The sequence below is a fragment of the Sciurus carolinensis genome, chromosome 3 (genome assembly GCF_902686445.1).
Source record: "Sciurus carolinensis chromosome 3, mSciCar1.2, whole genome shotgun sequence".
In the NCBI taxonomy this organism is placed as follows: Eukaryota; Metazoa; Chordata; class Mammalia; order Rodentia; family Sciuridae; genus Sciurus; species Sciurus carolinensis.
In genome coordinates this window covers 67,015,498-67,034,768 of record NC_062215.1, presented here as the reverse complement: position 1 = coordinate 67,034,768, position 19,271 = coordinate 67,015,498, and the positions used below count along the sequence as shown (strand labels likewise).

The following is a 19,271-nucleotide window of genomic DNA, read 5'->3' as shown; positions in this document are numbered from 1 at the left end:
CCTGGGAGCTGTATTATTTTGAACATCTTGTGCAAATGTTTATATTTTCTGCCTGTTATAACAAAGAATGTTGCTTAGTAAAATTAGATATTTAAGTTGGGCGTGGTGAAACTCATCTCTAATACCCACTACTGTGGAGGCTGAGACAGGAGGATCACATGTTCGAGGACAGTCTCAGTAACTAAGCAATAATCTATCTCTTTTTTTTTTTTTATTTTAAATAATTAAAAGGATGGGGATATAGCTTGGTGTAAAGAAAGCACCCATGAATACACACACACACACACACACACACACACACAGATGTGTGTGTGTATACATATATTTGGAAAACCTTGTTGGGGGGAGTGATGTCTATATTTAAAATAAATTTGGAAAAATACAGATGTTAATTTTTCAAGATTATTTTTTCTTACTCTGATGGCTTTGGCAACGAAACAATCTTTCTACTCTCATCTTGTTTAGCACTCATTGATTTTATCCTTGGATTTGAGTGAGCCATGTGGTTTTAAATACTTAAAAATGTGACATCTAAGCCATGTTCTCTCCCATATTTTCTTTTGTTATTGTTAACAAAAGAGACAGAAGTCAAAGTTTCAGACCTCCCCTATCCGTTGTTTTCCTGACTCACTCAGAAGTAAATGCCTTCTGTGGCCCAGGTTAGAGGCCATTGCTTATGCTAAACAGTAGGCAAAACCAATGATAATGTCAAATGTCCTGTTTTTAGGCACAGGGTAGGGCCCATTTTCACCACTAGTTCTTTACTTAGAAATTTGATTTCAAATTTTAAAGACGGATGGATTTATGACTTCCTTTATAAAACTGCCTTATTAAAGACACACAATGCATTTTAAGAAGTAAAGAATAAGGGAATAAGTACAATGCCACCTTATTTATCAGATTGCTAGAACCAAGATCCTTTTAAAACAAAGCCCTAAATGGAGATGGATCTAAGGCAGTAATTGGCTTCTTGTACATAACTGCCCCGTGGGAGCCCTCACCTGTGCATCAGATGATCTGGAGCAGCTACTCTGTGCTAGCACTTGGTGGGCACCAACAGCTCAGGAGTATACGACGGGGTCTCTGCCCACAGGCCTGCACAGACCCATGGGACCAGCAGGGAGCGCAGCGGCAGGGCAGCATGGTGCCTGCGTCACATGGACATCAGCACTGGCAGCCACCAGTGGAGGTGTGGCCACCTTGATGCCTTGCAATCCAAAGGAAGCTGGCGCTCAGCAAGGTGAAGCAACCCACCCAAGGCCACAGAGCTCGTGGGAGTGGACTGGGCTTCACCTCCATATCCGTTTGGCCTAGCACCAACCCCTGCTGCCTACTGCATCCTTTTTATGAAAAACAACCCATGAAACTAAATCCTGTGTTGAGGGAAAAGATAACAAAATTAACCTTTGTCATGTGTCTAGTGCCAGACATTTATTAGATGATTTAATCCTACTGTATCTTAATCATGATAAGAGAGTCGTGGTCTGAATGTGTCCTTCCAAAATTCCTACATGGAGGTCCTAAGCCCCAAGGTGACCGTTATGAATGGGATTAGGGATCTTACACCAGAGACCCTAGGAGGGCCCTCTTGCACCCTCCTGGCACCCTGATCTTGGGTAAATGTCCAGAACTATGAGAAATACTTTTCTGTTGTTTATAAGCCCCTAGTTTATGTCACTTTGTGACAGTAGTTCAAATGAACTAAGACATAGGGTTGGAAGAGATAGACTGTGGGTTTTTTCCTAGAAAACCTCATGATTTCATGGTCTGTATCAAAAAATCAAATCATCTTATAGTTGTTGACCATGGTTTAACATGCGAGGACAGTCTCATCGAAAGATTTTTCTTAAACCAGAGCAGTGCAAGAGAAATTCCTTGCTGTTCAGTGATTTGCATCCCTTATCATGGTCATCTGCACACATTCTCACCTGACTCTTCCCCACCCCAGTCACTGGGAGGTGCCTACCCTGGTCCTGAACTGAGCATCAGGTGAAAGAGTTTGTTCCCTTGTTATTGGTTAGGTCCAGAACTAACGTTCTGTACACAAAATTGTTATGATGACATCCCACTGCTCTATAGGTAGAACCCAATTTCCTAAATAAGAAACATTTAAAATTTTCCATTTTTTTGGAATTGTATCTAAGCAGAGGCATCTTAATAGTGTGCCATGATGGCGGAGTGTCCTTCTGGAGCCGCACCCCTGAGCGGGTCAGGATCCTCCACTGGCTTGTGGAGGGGGCAGTCATTTTGCTTCTTGAGAAGCTGCCTCCAGGATCTGCCCTTCTTCCTCTGCTCCCTCCTGCCGTTGCCATCCCACCCCATGGCCCTTCACGAAGCCATGGAGTTGTAAAAGCATCCTATATTACACATGAAGATCATTATACTACAGGGTAGTAAAGGAAAGAAGAGAAATCTCATCCCCATGGGGTCTGGAGATTCAGGTGTTGGGGTGTGTAGAAGTACCTGGGTGGTTGTGGAATTCATGCCCTGTTTTAACAGTGGCACCCACCTCTGGAATGTTGAAACCCAAAATGAGGTACGCGTAAGTAAATCTGATATGATGGTACTCACTAGTTCTTGTCTCATAATACAGTGCTTAGTAATTGCAAGCTACTCTCAAGCCACTTGCAAACCGGCCATCCCATGCCATAGAAATTAGAGAAGTCAGATGAAGTCAACCTTCAGGGCCCTCCCTGTTGACTGTTGCTTTGGCTGCTTGTTCTGTATGGAGTGTGCTCCTCCTGGGGAACTCGTGGCTTCCTCCATTCACTCAGGTCTCTGCTCAAATGTAACCTCACAGGGGTTGTCTAGAATGCACTCCCAGCTCCATCCCATTCGTCTCCATGTCTTTATCCTACACTCCTTCTTCATGGACCTCGCCACCACCATACAATTGTTCATAGTCTGGCTGCTCCGTTTCCCCCATGGCAATGTAGACTCCATGAGAGAAGGGTCAGACTCTCATCCCAAGAACACTTCCTGCTGTACAGCAGGTGCTCCATAAATAGGTGTTGATGGACAAGTTGGAGGGGTCAAGACTGGAGAATGGAAAAGCAGTTAAGAGGCTGCTGCAGTGGCCTGTTAAGAAACCACAAGAATCTGAACTCAAGCAAGGCCAGGAATGAGAAAAAAGTGGGGTGGGGTGGGGAGGCAGTGAATTCAAGAGCTGTGGCATTGGTGCAGACAGCAGGACTTGAGCATCGAGGAAAGAAGCTAAACATACAAGCTTCTTTCTAGACCCCTGGGTAGATGGTGGGAGATTTTCTCCCCATAATAGGAAATGTAGGAAATGAAAAGAAGCAGAGAGGTCTGAGCAACTCAGTGAGACTCTGTCTCTAAATAAAATATTTAAAAAGGGTTGGGGATGTGGCTCAGTGGTTAAGCACTCCTGGGTTCAATCCCCAGTACCAAAAAGAAGAAGGAGAAGGAAAAGAAGACTAACTCCTAAACAGGTGTAGGTGTCTGAGGAAAGTAGACTGGAGAGGCCCACTCGACAGTCGACTGGAGGACATTCGAGGACAGACTGTCTTAGTCTGCTTGGGCTGCTGTAACAAGACACCACACATTAAATGGCTTGAGCAACAGGAATCCATTCCTCAAGTCCTGGAGCCTGGGAAGACCGATCATGGCAGTCTGACTTATTAAGTGCTACAACAAAGATAAGCAGGGAGTGCTTGAGAAGGTATAGAGAAGGGATGGAAATGGCTTTTCCTCCATAAGGGAAGATTTCGGGGATTCAAAAGTATGTGCCAACGCTTGTACATTTTTCTGTACTGGTAGGTTTTTTTTCAAATTCTTGAAGGGGTGTGTGACCCACTGCTTTTGGCAATGCAGAGTAACAGATTCTAAGTGGCATAATGAGGCTTGTTTTTAGGAAGCTAATTCTGACAGTATTACGATGTATGGACTAAAATGGGAAGAGGTGGTGAAATAAATGTCATCTCAGGGACTCTTGGAATAATCCCGTGGATACGGAAACCCCAGAAATGGAGAGAAGAGATAAGACATAAGAAATTTCTGAGATGTTCCTTATTCAGTTTAACTTTTTATTTATTTATTTTTGGTGGCGCTAGGGACTGGACCCAGGGATACCTTACCACCGAGCCACAACCCCAGTCCTTTTTACTTTCTTGTTTTGAGATAGGATCTCTCTGAGTTGCTTAGGGTCTTCCTAAGTTGCTGAGGCTGGCCTTGAACTTGCACTCCTCCTGCCTCAGCCCCGAGTCGCTGGGATTACCAGTCAGTGCCCCCACACCCAGCTCCAGTCCGCTTTTTAAAAACTGTTTTGGATGTGCACTAGTTTAATATTCTACATGTAGTGGCTTAGATAATTTTGCATCATTCCTATGAAGTAGGTGGTACTAGTGGTCCCACATGAAGGTGGAGAGACTGAGGCATGGAGCATTGACAGAGCTTACCCAGGGACAGAGTTAGGCCCAGGTGGTGTCAGAAAGGCAACCCGGCTGTCTGGCCCCGAGCCTGTGCCCTTAACAGTTCTGAACTGCTCCCTGTCAGGGACTCCCAGGTTGGGGAAATCAAGGAGCATGCCTCCTCTTTGGACTTGGGAGATGGTGTGGCTGGTGGCACTTCGTTGAAGTAGAGGCCTAAGAGGAGATAGTGGTTAGAGTGAGTTGATGAATTTCATTTTGTTCAGGTCAAATATGTGGTCCCGTTAGGCCCTCCAGGGACCCCTGGTTGTGCTTTTCCCAGACAGGCCAGAATGCCCATCCGGAGTTTGGGGAGAAGGGCTCTACTTGGTACTCACTTTGGGGAATTAGCAGTATTTTAAAGAGAAGGAAACTTGTGATCCCTCCCCCCCACATGAGGTTCCGGCCTTCTGCCTGGGACCTGTGCCTTCTGGCTCCTCAGCTACATGATAAACTCACTGAGAGGAAAAGCACATTTTCTAATGTGTTTGCGTGCATAATCTAAAATAAGGAGTTGGGAGTTCCAGTCCCGAACAAAACAGAATAGGTGACTCTCTGCCACTCGGTCTCACTAAATACAGATAAAGCCATTGCATTATGAAACACACACAAGAAGATTCTGAAAGCTGGAGGGAAGAAGCGAGGGAACCTCAGGACTCCAGAAGCAGCAGGGCAGTTAGTTCCTTGGGATAGGCAGGAGTGGGGACAGGATGTTGCCTCTTTGTGTGCAGAAACACACAACCCAGAAACACCAGTGGATCAAACAACAGAGAAGAAAAACTTACTTTTCTTGGCAAAGGACCAGGAAACAGCAGCTTAGCAAAGCAGAAGCCCTTTTGACAGTAAACACACTTCTCCAGAAAATCACCAGGGGTTAAAAAAAAAAAAAAAAACAGGCTTCCCCAGCTCCTCTCAGCAAAGACCTAGTGAAAAGCCCAGTCCTCCAACCTTGCCTGGCAGTAAGAATGCCTTCTCTAGGCCCTTCCCTGCTGGAAGGGTTCAGGAGTCCCAGAGTAGAGGCTGGAGTTCAGCCCACCCCCTTTCCATCTGCCAGTGGAGGCTAAGGAACCTGGTTCCCTCCCCCTGCCCCTCCTGGAGGTTGCGAGCCACTTCACAAACTCACCACCAGGGTGGGATTGTCCGAGGCCCTTGTGGGGGTCTGATCCCATTCAGCAGTAAAGCATTGATAGGGCTTTGGATTGGTGCTGCCTTCCACTACTGGCCCCTTTTTAGCAAACACCTGCTAAGACAAGATTTAAATAAGACCCAGTCTCTATTATGCTGAGTGAAATAAGTCAAGCCCAAAAAACCAAAGACCCAATGTTCTCTCTGATATGCAGATGAAGGGAAGGGAGGAGAGATGGGAATAGGAAAGACAGTCAAATGAATCGGACATCACTTTCCAATGTCCATCTATGAATACTCGACCAGAGAAAACATATCATGTACAACCAGAAGAATGAGAAGTTATACTCCTGTACTCCATGTATGTATAATATGTCAAAATCTCTCTACTGTCATGTATATCTAAAAAGAACAAATTTTTTTAAAAAATTTTTATAAAGACCCAGTCTCATAACACAATACCCAAAATGACCAGGATGCAATTTTCAAAAGAAAAAAAAAAAAAAAAAAAAAACCACTCATCCTACCTAAAATAGGAGCTAGTATACACAAATTCAGTAAATATAGGATAAGAACAGTGGACCTAAAATGATTACTGAATAATCTTTTTGCAATGAGAGGGTCATTAATTTATAAGGTAAAAAAAATTCAATTAAAAGACCAATAAGGGAAAAGCAACTTAATTAAGCTGATATTTTAAGAAAGAGTAAAAAATAAATTTAGAATAGATATAAGACTGGATTCAATTAGTAAAATAATTATCTTTGTAAAGTAATAATTTGACTATCTAAGACCCAATTATTTAATAGTTTCACCTAAACCATTGGTTTTAAGTGATTAGAATCACTTAGGGAACTTTTACAAACCACAGATGCCCAGTCCAGTCCCAGAGGAAAGAGTCTCCCCAGTGATTCTAATGCACAGCCATAGCTGGGAGCCCTGGGCCCAAACAAACCACAATCGGAATATAAGCAGAAGGGTGTTTATACCTTCTGTATAGTCAAAATAGGTGTGACAGCGCTTAAGCACCAAACCTTGTGTGTTTGTTCTCAAGCAGCACCCTGTTGGGCCATTTGTCTTGCTTCGTGTGCTCTTGCGATGCATTTGATTATCTGGCTCCCAAGTGCACAACAATAAATCTGAAGCAGTAATTAAAAGGGAGTCCGTCTGCCACCGGCAGTCATGTTGATAGTTGCAGCATATGAAAACTGGAGTATGTGGAGACTTACTTTCGTTCCACTGGATGGCTCAGTCTTAAAAACTCATTGAAGTGCTTTCTTGAGCCATTTCCTCAGAGCAGTCTTTTTGGAATTAAAATTCAGTTTTTTCATAAAATTATCACACTGAACTCTGAGTTGCAAAACAAACCCCATTACTCAAACGGCCAGGTATTCTAGGAAAGAGACTTCCAATGGGCCCATCTGAGGTTTTCAGCAAAAGGAGAACAACTGGCCATTAACTAGTAGATTCTAATCACCAGTGTAGTAAGGAGCTTGACAAGTTTAGTCTAAATGTGAAAATTCCAAATTTGCTTGCCACTAGTGAGGTACTTAACAACCTAAAGAAAAGAAGAGTGTGGGCATGTAAATTAACAGAGGAGGCTATGGCAGGCCCAGCTTCCCATGCATCACTCTCTGGAGGAATTTGTATTTAATTTCATAAAGTACAAAGTTCATTTGTAATGAGGACATTGTCCATGTTGTAAATATTCTTCTCGATGGTGCCCTTGATCTTTGTCAGGATTTGCAATATTCGGAAGCTGGGAGTGGAGACACTATTTATTTAGTGCATTAGGGATCAGTGTTGAAAATTTACTGAAGAGTTTCACTGAGTGGCTTTCATCAAGCTGTTAAAAATCAAAGGTTGAAAGCCCTTGTCAATCAGTGATGTAAACTCAGCCCTTTAATCAGTTGATTATGATTATTTTATTGACCTGAATAATATTGATCAATAGTAGGAGACTCATAACAGGCACTTGTTTATAAAGTCAATTATTCTTGTTTCAGACTTTTTTAATACTGCTCAAGGCTTATATTTTGTATCATAGGTTTTATTTCACCATTAAAATGTTACGTGGGCCAGGCTCAGTGGCAAATGCCTGTAATCCCAGGGGCTCAAGAAGCTGAGGATCGGGAGTTCAAAGCCAGCCTCAGCAACTTAGTGAGGCCCTAAGCAACTCAGTGAAATCCTATGTCTAAAAAAATGCAAAAAAGGGCTGGGGATGTGGCTTAGTGGTTAGGTGCCCCTACGCACAATCCCCAGTAACAACAACAACAAAAAATGTCGTTGGGTTCACACGTATCTAAATGATTTCTAGAGTATAGAGCCCAGGAATGTCCTGTGAACTCAAGAGGCCCTGAAGATTAATCTGTTTTAAAGCACATTTACTAATTAATGCTTGCCCCAGTAATGCTGAATCCCTAAGAAAGTAAAAGAATAATTTTGTTCTGTTTAATGAACATTTTCAAAATATCAGATTTTCAAGTAGGGCACAGTTGTAGCTACTAGAGAGGCTGAGGCAGGAGGACCACAAATTAGAAGCCAACCTGGGCAACTCAATGAGAATTCCACATAGTACATACATTTATACGCGCGCGCGCACACACACACACACATAAACATAAGTACATACGTGCATACATACATATATACTTTATGTATAGGGTTTTATTGAAATGTCCATCCAATGTGTTAAAATAAAAACAAAAAATTTGTTGAAAGTGATATTTGTTTGTAAAGGAGTTAACTTTTAGCTATCCCACTCTCCATATTCTTTCCATGATGTATTTACAAATTAAGATTTTTTCCTTTGGTGCTGGGACACATAGCTCAGAGGTAAAACACATACTTATCATGCACAAGGCTCTGTGTTCTAGTCACTATACTGAATAATAAACTACCCCAAATTTACAACCACAAGCATTTTATCATTGCCATGGTTCTTAGGTCAGGAATTCAGAAAGGGCAAAGCATATATCTTGTGCCTGCTCTACAATATCTGAGACCTCAGCTGGGAAGACCCAAAGCTGGAGATGACTCAGGCCTGGGAGCCCATGTCTTGGGAGGCCCATTCACCCAGGCTGGGGGTGATTGTGAGAACTGCACCTGCAGACTGGAGACACTTGACTTCCTCAAACATGACCTTTCAGCGGGGGTGGACCTCTAATGTAGTGGCTTAGGGCTCAAGGTGGAGTGCACCATTGAATGAGGCCACGGATCACCTGCCTTTTATGGACTAGTCTCAAAGTCACACAGCCCCATTTCTGTTGCACCTTACTGGTTAAGTGCAACTTATTGCCAGCCCTGATTCAAAGTGAGGGGCACAGACCCCCATCCCTCAGTAGGAGGAGTGCTAAAGAATTTGTGAACGTGCTTCAGACCCTCCACAGTCTACCCTCTGGTTTAAAAGTATTTACATTTCTCTGATGTTTAAAATTCATACCCCCCCTTCATGATGCCCCAAAAGTCTTTTCTTCTGATGGTATCAGGTTCAAGGTTGAGGATTAGGATCTTATCTAATTCAGTGGAGGTGCCATTGCTCATGTCAAATTTCTTTGCTCCAAAGACCTATGAACCAAACTGATAAGTTGTCTTCCCCACATGTAAGGATGGATGTTCACAGTAGACACCCCTGTCCAGAGATAAGGGGAATGGAAGGCACGTCCCTGTTGCTGGCCATCTGTGTCTGCAGCTAGGTGGGCTTGTTAGCCTGCTGCTAGAAGCTTGGAGTTCAGAATCTCCTTGCTTTTAGTGATGTCTCAGTCCCTTTCAGTCCAATCTGAAATCTTCAGTCCAATCCTTTGAAATATGAATGGATTCACTGTGCATCAATTTATAATCTCTATTTGATAAGACATACACACACACCCCTCAGGTGTCCTGGTCCTCGGGTCCTCTTCAGAGCCCTGTTGTTGATGAAGAGAATTTGCAAGGCATGCTCTGAAGATCTTGAAGAGAGCCTTTCATCTATCTGGAAGATTCTTTTGAAGCAATGCTTTAGGTCTGTCTGAGGTTGTAACAAAGGATCTTAACAATCCTGCTCTGGATTTGATCCATTGCCCTGAAACTGTTTCTTAATATGAGAATCATTTACCATCTGGAGAAGCTAGGAATAAGAAACCGTTTTATTTTCAAGCCCAGCAATTGCGGGCTTCTTTGTATTTCCTCTAAATTTTGCATGAAAGCTGAACAGTTCTTTATTAGGATCATCTCTTTCCTCTCGAGTTTTTTTCATAGACAGCAAGAAGCCAGATGGCAGTTTCATTATTCGGTCGAGAAACCTCCTTAACTGGATCATCATATTTGCTGGGTACATTTCCTGTTCTCTACCTTCCCATCTGCAACCATGTTGTCAGATTTTCTTCCAGAACGTCACCAGGGTCCCCTTGCCTCCGACCTGAAGCTGAGTTTTCCTTGACCTCCTTGCCTTCCCCCGTGGCCTCGCAGGAGCCTGTTGTGACTCCATGGCAGCTCCCAGCTCTTCCAGCTCCTGCTCACTTCCCAAAGCCAATGCCAGCTGTGTTGGGAGCGTGTCTTAGTGGCTTCACCCGTCGCATCGTGTTTTTATTACAGTTACCACAGCTGTATAACAAACCACCCAGACTGAGTGCAGTTAAACAACCACCACTTTATTACGTGCACAGATTCTGTGGGTCGAGAATTTGGAAAAGGTCAGGCACCATGGTGCATGCCTGTAATCCAGTGACCCCAGTGACTGAGGCAGGAGGATCACAAATTTAAGGGCAACTTAGCAAGACCCTGTCTCAAAAAGTAAAAAGGGCTGAGGTTGGGGCTCAGTGGTAAAGCACCCCTGGGTTCAATCCCCAGTATTGGGGGGGAAGAATTGGAAAGGGCACATTGGGACCAGTTTATCACTAAAAATACAGTGTCTTGGGCCTCATCTGGGAAGACTCTAAGGCTGCTTCTCAGCAGCCAGTGTTCCTCAGTGCTGCACTTTGAACTGGTTTGCCCTGCTCCAAAATTCACAGTGGGATTTAATCCCATTGTGGGTATTTGAAAGGATGGAAATTTAAGGCTAGGGTCATAGCTCGATGGTAGAGCACTTGCCTAGCATGTGTAAGGCACTGGGTTAGAACCTCAGCAACATATATAAATTAATTAATTAATTAATCAAAGGTCCATTGACAACTAAAAAAATTTAAGTAAATAAGGGAATGGAAATTTAATCTGACTATGGTATTTGGAGGTGGGGCATTGGGAGGGGGACTGTGACTGGATAAAATCATCAGAGCAGAGTCTGTGGTTGAAGAATGGTGGATTACAAAGGAAGAGACAGGGGTGGGGCGGGCACACATACACGTGCTTCTTCTCTCACCATGTGATGCCCTGTGCCATCCCAGGACTTCACCAGCAAGAAGGCCATTACCAGATGCAGCCCCCCTTGACCTTGGACCAGAACTGCAACCCCACATAAACCTCTTTTCTTTATAACTTACCCTGTCTGTGGTGTTGTGTTACTAGCAACATAAAAACAGACTAAGATGCTCAACCCTCAAACACTCACGTGTCTGCCCCAGCCCTGGGGTGCTCAGACCAGGACTACTGACCAGAGTTGCTACACATTTCCTCCCCAAGGGCTTGACTTCCTCACTGTGCAGTCACCTCAGGACAGTCAGCCCATGTGGCTCAGGGCACAGGCACATGGTTGCTTTCAAGCTATGGTTATCTGAAAAGGGATAAATTCTCAGCTGTCCCAAACCATGTGTTATTTCCATGATGAATCAGCACAGTTAAGATTTCTGATTTATATGTAGTTGAGACAGGAGTAGGGAAGGGACTAGGGAGTGGGGGGAGAAGGAGGGAGATTGAAAGAGCCAGATGAACAGAGAACGGAGAGAGACAGTGAGAAATCAAACTGCCGAGCGTCCTGCAAAAAGCCAGACAGGTGTCTTCCAAGCTTCTGGATGGAAAACAGAATGAACAGCATATTCTCCAAATGAGGAACAGCCAAGTTAATTTGTTAATTGAGATCAAAGGACAGGAATATTGTAATCCTGCAGTCAAACCAAAGAAGTGGAGTAGAGAATAGTAAACCAAAATGTAAGCAGATACCTGAAGGTGGTCAGTGACAACTGTCGTTTCATGAAAGCCTTTGTGCACCAACCATGTCTTTGACCAGAGGGAAAACGTCAAGTTACCGAGTCCCTGAGAGATTTGTGTAGACAGCAGTAACCACGGAGGGAAGAGGCCCTCCCAGGAGACCAAGAAGACCATGGAGTAAGTAGGGGACAAGGACACCCAGAGCAGAAGCCAGAGGAGAGCCCTGTGAGAAAGGTGGAGATCTCCTCCCTGGGTAGCCCTTGATGGCTTTAAAGGAGCCAGTGAGCATTTGAGCAGGTGAACTCCTTTTAAAGTAACAAGAGCTGATGGCCTTCTACGTTATTAGAGTGGCTTCATCATAAACTATCAGAGCCTTTTCCTGTCACCCACACCTTCTTCAGAAACCTGCAGCTTCTCAAAACTGGTTTTGAAGATTCTGGGTTTTACAGCCAGCATTTTCAGGGCCCACAGTTTTCTTTGACAGAGCAGTCACATGGGACTGCAAAGCAGAGAAATACAGATGCAGACAGGGAGACAGGAACGGGAAGCCAAAAAGACAGCAAGCGAAATGACCTGAGCCACAATGGACCTTGTGAATCACAACCCCATCCCTGACCTCTTGTGACAGTATCCCTAAAGACGCGGTGTTGCAGCTCTGGGCATGGACTACAAAGTGAGACAGGATCTGATCCAACAACTATGGGCGGATGCATCAATGTATATTTTTTCAAGTTACTGAAAACTGGTAAGTCGGGAACTAAGGATTGCCTGCCAATTAAGAGAAATCAATTAAAGTTAAATTCTATCAAAGGGAATCTTGCTATTATAGAGCACAGAGGCAACCAAAATAGTTTAAATTCCAAGTCACCTGTTTCAAGCAATTTTGAGTAAACCTGTATTATTAAAATAATTTAAGCAGTTCTTTTAAGATCATCATTGGAGCCAGGCATGGTGGCTAAGTGGTAAAGCACCTCTGGGTTCAATGCCCAGTACCCAGCCTCCCCTGCAAAATTAATTTTATATAGTCAAAGCTAAATTCAGAAGAAAATATGTCACCTATAATGTATATTATTAAATAAGAAAGAAAAGTAAATCAGTCAAATGAAAAAGACAAAGCTACTAAAGAAATATAAGCAAACAAATTTAATGATAAAAGCAGAACCTAATGAATGGGAAAAACAACACATGATAATAAATTAAAGAGTTGATTCTTTGAAAAGAAGCAGAGTCTCATCAATGAAAAAACAAGTCAGAACCACAAATGTCTAATGTTGGCAATGAGAAAAGGCTCTAAGAAAAAGCATGTTTACTTTAGAAATCATGAAAAAACATTTGCAATTACTCATTAGTACATTCAAAAGTTTGTGAAATGCATGATTTTATAGGAAAAATGCAAATCACTAAAACTGACTCCAAGAAAAATAATCAGAATTGATTCATAAACCAGGGAAAATGTTTTTATGTTGCCAGGTAAACACTTTGCTAAACATCACTGCTCACAGGGGATGTTACAGGCAAATGTTCAAGGCCCAAGTCATTAGGCAATTCTTATTCTGCTTAAAATGCTCTAGAACATAGAAAAAACATGGAACCCATCCAGATTCACTTTATTTAATCCTGGTAGCAAAATTTGATGAGATGCATGTGCTTGTGCATGTGCTGTGTCTCTCTTTATCACACACACCAGAAACTAATCTCAAGTATAGATGTAAAAATATCAGATAATTAATAAACGGAATTTAGCAGGGTAACACAATATGACCAAGAGAGGATATTCCACAAGAAGATGGTTCACTTATTAAAGGAGTACATCAACCTAACCCCGCTTATTAGTGAGCCACATTTTCATGTTATCTGTGTGCTTGTCCAACTAGAATTATTTCCTTGAGGTCAGGCTCATTGTTTGTATTATTTCTATTTTTTACAATACCCGATGACATAGAAACAGTACCTCTCTTGCAGACTGGCAAACAAATACTCATATGCATTTATTAATTAGCTCATCACTCTATTGGTTTTATTTTTTCTAACCATTGGTAATCTTTGGGAGCAAAGTGTTGCAGACAGAGGAGGGAACAGATTTCCTTCTTAGTTTAAGAGTACCAGGAGAACTGAAAACAAGCACCAAGACTGTCACAGAGACTAGTGCCTGGATCTTTTTTTTTTTTTTTTTTTTCTTTTTTTTTTATTTATTTATTTTTTTTACGTTTACATAGGGTAATGATGTTTATTATATTTTTCCCCCTCCCCCCCACCCCTCCCACCCCTCCCACCCCTCCCACCCCTCTTTGGATCTTTTAATGTAATTTTTATTTTATTTTCTCTTTTGTGCTGGGGATTGAGCCCAGGGGTGCTCTACCACCCAGAGATAACCACATAGCAACTCCTTCCCAAACTATTCTCTCACAATACCTTGCATCTGCACAGCACTATAAAGTGTTTAAATCATATTTTTATTCATAAAGTTTTGCTGTTAAACATCTTCACATAAGAGTGTAAAACCCAGGCTGGGGTCGTGGCTCAGTGGTAGAGCACTTGCCTGGCATGTGTGAGGCACTGGGTTCAAATCTCAGCACCACATAAAAATAAATAAACAAAATAAAGGTATTGTATTCATCTACAACAAAAAAATAAATAAAAACAAAAAAGAGTGTAAAACCCATCAGTTTTTGTTTGTTTGTTTTAGAGAAACCTGAGTTGCTACCATTTGATCCTTACCACAACCCTGTGAGGTAGACGAGGGTCCTTATTTGACAATAAAAAGAGGAGCTAGAAACCCCAAGAAATCAAATGGTTCCCTCAAGATCACATGACTGAACTGGGATTGTCCACCACCCTTCCCCACTCACCATCTCCACTCCCAGAACAAAAGGAGACTTTCTGGTCCTCTTGTCCTGGGACAATGGAGGCCCAATATTTCATTGTTTGTGTAGCAGAGCAGGTTAAGGGCTACTCTGCCTCTTTTCTCCTGGGACTTGACATATCCCCCCACCAGGCCTGAGAGAATTAATTCCTACCCCCAGCAGCTGAAGCCACCCCACCAGGAAAGGGACGAAGAGAAGGCACACCCTGGGCTGTGCAGGGGCTGAGAAAGAACCCTCTGGAAGGGATTCTCCATCCCAGGGTTTCGGCCCTCTTGCTGCAGTTCCCCCTTCCCAGACCCCCACAGCCAGTGCTCCTGTGATGCGCTGGCAGTTATCGCTTTAATCCAACTCCTGAGAAGTGCCGCATAAATTCAATTTGGATTTTACATTTAAAATAATCAAATGAGAGTGAAACATCATAGATGTAAAGTGTTTCTTTAAAATGAAAAATGATAATTTTAATTTAATCATATAAAAATTCATTTAGATGCAGTACATCTAAGTGGCAGAGAAATTGCTGCATTGTCTTACCAACAGTCTCAGAAAGCCCGTGATCTGGATGGGCTGGTAAATGAGTTCCAGTTCCTTGACTATTTTCCCTTCCCTTCAATAAGCGCTGCCTTTGGCACTCTTTTAAAATCGACTTAAGAACTCACCTCCTCTGAAAATCTATGCTTGGGAATACTAATGTATGCAGCTTATGTTCATTTGTTTACATGTGGTATTTGGTGAAAGAAAGAACGTGGATCTTCGTCCACAGCCTAATTTCTGGTTTCCAGTTCTGCAAATCAGCTAACTTTGAGGCCACATTTCCTTATCCCTAAAACGTGGGCATAGAACTAAAAGGCCTTCAATTGATAACTGTTGAAATGTTCTTTGGGAAATTATGAATACCCCAAGAATAGCACTTATATCTCCAGCATCTTCACTAAGTGCCCCCTACCCTGGGTGCTGGCAGTGTGCACTGCCCAGGTGGCTCCCTTGGTCATGTTGACTACCTGCCCACCTAACTGATGGCATCCGGGTCAGCCAGGAGCCAGCACTTCAGTATTTTCTACAGTAAAACAAATACAAGGTGAGAAATCACTCCAGCTTCTGCTTTATTGACCTAAGTAGAATGTCTTGGAATCAAAACAACCAGGGAGCCATATATTTTTAAATTTATATGTAATAAAATTGACTTTGGGATCTCAAGATGAATAGATTTGTATAGCCCCTGCCACAATCAGTGTACACAGTAGCTCCATCACCCTAAAAAGACTCCTTGTATCCCACTGCTCCAACCCCAGCCCCTGGCAACTGTTAATCAGTTGTCCATCCTCATAATTTTGTCTTCAAGAGAATGTTATATAGGGCCAGAGTTATGGCTCAGTGGTAGAGCACTTGCCTGGCATGTGTGAGGCACTGGGTTCAATTCACAGCACCACATAAAAATAAATTAAAAAAAAAAAAGGTATTGTGTCTACCTATAACTAAAAAACAATTTAAAAAAAAAAGAGAATGTCATGTAAATGGAGTCGTATAGCAGGTTACCTTTTGAGACTGGCTGCTTTCATTCAATTTATAAATTGAGATTTATGAGATCTATCCATGTTGCATATTAATTTTTGTCATTTATTTGTTCCCTCTTATTGCTAAGTAGCATTCCATAGTATAGATGTACCACAGCCCATTCATCCATTCACCTGTTGATGGATCTTCAGGTTGCTTCCATTTGGGGGCAATTATAATTAGCACTACTATAAACAGCCATTGTGCAAGCTTTTGTGTGAACCTATTTTTTATTTCCCTCAGAGGGACACCTAAGAGTGCAATTTTGGCTCATGCAGTAATCCTGCATGTACCTTCTTGAGTCCACCACCAAACTCCTTTCACAGTGGCGGTGCCATTTCACTCTGCCCGCCCCCAACAGTGTGTATGAGTTCCAGTTGTTCTGTGTCCTTGCCAGCATTTGGTTTTGTCCCTTGTTGTGGTGGTGGTGGTCTGTCTTGATCCCATTTAGCCATTCTGACAGGGTTATGATGGTATATCATTAGAGTTTCAATTTGCATCTCCTAAATAGCTATCCATGCTGAGCATCTTTAACTGTGCAGTTTTAGACAAAATAATCTCAAATCTTTCCCCTATTTTCAAATTGAATTATTTACTTTCTTATGACTTTAAGAGTTCTTTTTATATTCTGGATATAGATCCTTTGTCAGATACATCTTTACAAGCGTTTTCTCTCAGTTCCTGGCTAGTCTTGCCCACCAGTGCCTTTCTTAAGGCAAACATTTTAAATTTGATCAAGTTCAGTTAATCAACTTTTTTCTGGTGAATTGTTTTTGTTATTATTTCTGTGAAATCTTTGTCTACCGCAAGATTTAAAAGATTTTTCTACCATGTCTTCTTCTGAAAGTTTTATAGTTTTACATTTTATATTTAGACCCACGGTCCATTTCAAGTTGATTTTTTAAGAAGTGTGATTTAGGAAGACTTTTTGTTGTTGTTGTTGTTGTTTGTTTTTCTGTTTTGTTTTGTTATGCAGTGCTGGGGATCGAACCCAGGGATTTGTGCTTGCAATGCAAGCACTCTACTGACTGAGCTATCTCCCCAGCCCTAGGAAGACATTTATTTCTTATTGGAATGTGAATGTTCACATGTTCTAAGTCGTCCAAATGTCCAAATCATCTTTTCTCCACTGAATTGCCTTTGTGCCTTTGTGGAAAATCCATAGGTCATGTATGTGTTGGTCCATTTCTGATCTGTTTTACTTTCTTTGCCAACCACCTCATCTTCATTATTGTCGTTCATAGTTATTATTAAAGTGAGCAGCTCTGAGTCCTCCAACCTTATTTCTTCTCTTTCAAAAATCACTGGCACTATTCTAGTTTCTTTGCCTTTCCATACATATTTTAGAATCTGTTTATTTATATCTACCAAAAAATCTGTTTAAGATTGTATAATAGGGCTGAAGGTATAGCTCAGTTGGTAGAGTGCCTGCCTCACAAGCACAAGGCCCTGGGTTCAATCCCCAATACCGCAAAAAAAAAAAAAAAAAAAAAAAAAAAAATTGTATAATAACCGTAGATCAAGATCATGGTGCACACTTAGAATCCCAGCTACTTAGGAGGCTAAGGCAGAAGGATCCCAAACTCTAGACCAGTGTTGGCAACTTTTCAAGACCCCTGTGTCAAAATAAAAAAATAAAAAGGGCTAGGCATGTAGTGTAGTGGTAAAGCACCCCTGGGTTAAATTCCCAATATAAGGGGAAAAAAATCTATAGATGAATTTGGGGAAAATTGGTGTCTTAATATTGAGTTTTCCAATTGAGGAAAACATTCTCTCCATTTATTTAGACTTCCTTAAATTCCTTTAATCAGCATTTTAATTTGATCTCCGACATTTTGTAAGGTTTTTTCCCCTCCACTTTTTTCATTGGTGCATTGTAATTATATTTTTAATATATAGATCCAATGCACATTTTGTTAGATTTGTATCTCAGTATTTTTGTTTCTAAAGTTTTGGATGGTTTTATTTTTAAATTTCCTTTTCTAGTTGTTCTTTGTGGTACATAGAAATATTTTTGTATGTTGGCCTTGTATCCTTTGACCATACTAAACTCGCTCATTAGTTCTGGGAACTATTTTATAGCTTCCTTGGGATTTTCTGTGTCAATGACCACACAGTCTGAAAATAGACATTGGTTTCTTTTCAGTGTGTGTGCTGTTTGGTGTTTTGAATCTGAGTGAGTACACTGGCTGGAGCTTCCAGTATAATGCTGTGTAGCAGCAATGAGTGGAAATCCCAGCGTTGTTCGCAGTCTTTGGGGGAAAACATTCAGTCTTTCTCCACTCAGGATATTAGCTGTGGCATTTTCGTAGAAGTCATTTATCATGTTAAGTTTTCTCATCCTGACCTGCTGAAAAATTTTTATCATAGGCAGATAATGAATGTTGTCAAGTTTTTTTCTACATCAGTTGGCTTTTCTATTCTGTTGTTTTATTCTGTTTTAACACTGATTTCTTTTTGCAATACTGGGGATGAAACCCCAGGCCTCGAGTACCCTAGGCGGGCGCTCTACCACTGAGCTTCACCCCAGCTCACATGGATGGATTTTGGATATTGGACTAGCCTTGCATTTCTTAGACAAACTCCCCTCAGTCATGGTGCATAATTCTTTTTATAAATTGTTGGATTCAATTTGCTAATATTTTTTTGCCTGTTTTTACATCCATGTTGATGGAGCATTTCAGTTTGTACTTTTCTTATACTCTCTGTATCTATTTTGGGTATCAGAACAATGATAGCTTTTAAAATGAGTTAGAAGTGTTCCCTTCTCTTTCTAGAAAAGATGTGATAATCATGTTATTTCTTCTTTAAATGCTTGGTAGTATTCACTGGTGAAATTGTCTTGGCCTGCAGTTGTTTGTTTTTGTTATTGTTGTTGTTGTTGTTGTTGTTGTTTTAAGGTTGTTAGCTATAAATTTACTTTCTTAAACAGGGAACTATTCGGGAGAATTCTTCTTGGGGGTGTTTTGGTAGTTTGTGGATTTCAAGGAATTTTATTGTTGCATTTAAGTAGTTGAATAAATTGTTGTACATAGAGTTGTTCAGAAGGTTCCCTTATTATCTGCTTAATATTTGTGTGATATTTAGCAATAACTCCTCTTCTACTCCTGATGCTAGTGACAAGGTCTCTCCATTTTTTCTTTTGGGCTAGAGGTTTATCAATTTTATTGATCTTTGGAAAGAACCATCTTTTTATTTCATTGATTTTTTTTCTCCAATTGCATTCATTTCTGCTCTTCATAAT

At 41.6% G+C, this 19,271-nt stretch overlaps 1 protein-coding gene across 1 annotated transcript in view; it reads left to right on the top strand.

The window, feature by feature from the left end:
* Positions 1-19,271, top strand: part of Myo1d (myosin ID) — a 309,366-nt gene that overhangs the window by 198,005 nt on the left and 92,090 nt on the right.